Here is a 791-nt window from a genome sequence, read left to right as displayed (position 1 = left end):
TTTCCCTTTACTCATGCAAAAAAGCTTAGGGTGACCTGGAGTGTCCGACCCAGTGCTGGCAAACTGCGTTGTACTGGACTCGAGTCCCTGATCTGGTCTTGTATGATGCCCAGACATAACCTGACATCTTTGCCATGAAGCCACAGCCACAGTGAGGACTTGCTTGTCTCAGACCAACATCTGTGCCTTAACCTTTCCCTGAGGAGACTTCCTGCGGGCTGCCCAACAAGCAGATAACTATTTTGGGAGAACAAAGCTCAGATTCACATCTCACCCCAGGCAAATCTGAAGGGGAAGAAAGAAAACATGGGGAAGAGGGGTCAGGGGCAAAAATCAAATCCCAGAATCATGTCTAAGAGAAATGGTAAAGGATCGTGGAACAATGAGGGGAATTCATAGTTAGATCAAACATGGAGCTGTCCTCATTTGGCCAAGTGTGGTCCAGCTCCTCGACCATCACTCTAGGAGCCCAGCAGCTAAAAAGGCAAGAATGTCCCCAAACAGCAGAAAGGACAGCATCTTCTAAAGTGCCATTATGTGCTGGATGCAAATGAACCCCAGAGCCATGAAAGCTCCACTGTTTCCCTGCCCTGTGTTGGATGTACACTGTTTGATGCTGTAACCTTGCTCTCTGGATGATGGGGAGTTAAGCCCAGACTTATTTACAGAGGCTGATCTGGAAGATACACAGCGTGGAGACCCATCTGTCCAAACCCTGAAGTGCCATAACCTTTCTAGAAACCTTTGTGCTGACCATTTCCACAGGAGGTTCAACATCAGAAAGGCTATGT

The 791-nt window shown here is 48.0% G+C and overlaps 1 protein-coding gene across 1 annotated transcript in view; it reads right to left on the bottom strand.

The window, feature by feature from the left end:
* The window catches only part of COL20A1 (collagen, type XX, alpha 1), a 46430-nt gene that overhangs the window by 45015 nt on the left and 624 nt on the right, over positions 1–791 (bottom strand). The window lies entirely within an intron of this gene.

The sequence above is a fragment of the Mesitornis unicolor genome, unplaced genomic scaffold (genome assembly GCF_000695765.1).
Source record: "Mesitornis unicolor isolate BGI_N332 unplaced genomic scaffold, ASM69576v1 scaffold3710, whole genome shotgun sequence".
In the NCBI taxonomy this organism is placed as follows: domain Eukaryota; kingdom Metazoa; phylum Chordata; class Aves; order Mesitornithiformes; family Mesitornithidae; genus Mesitornis; species Mesitornis unicolor.
Note: the sequence above shows the minus strand (reverse complement) of the source record. Positions and strands in the feature narration are given on the sequence as shown.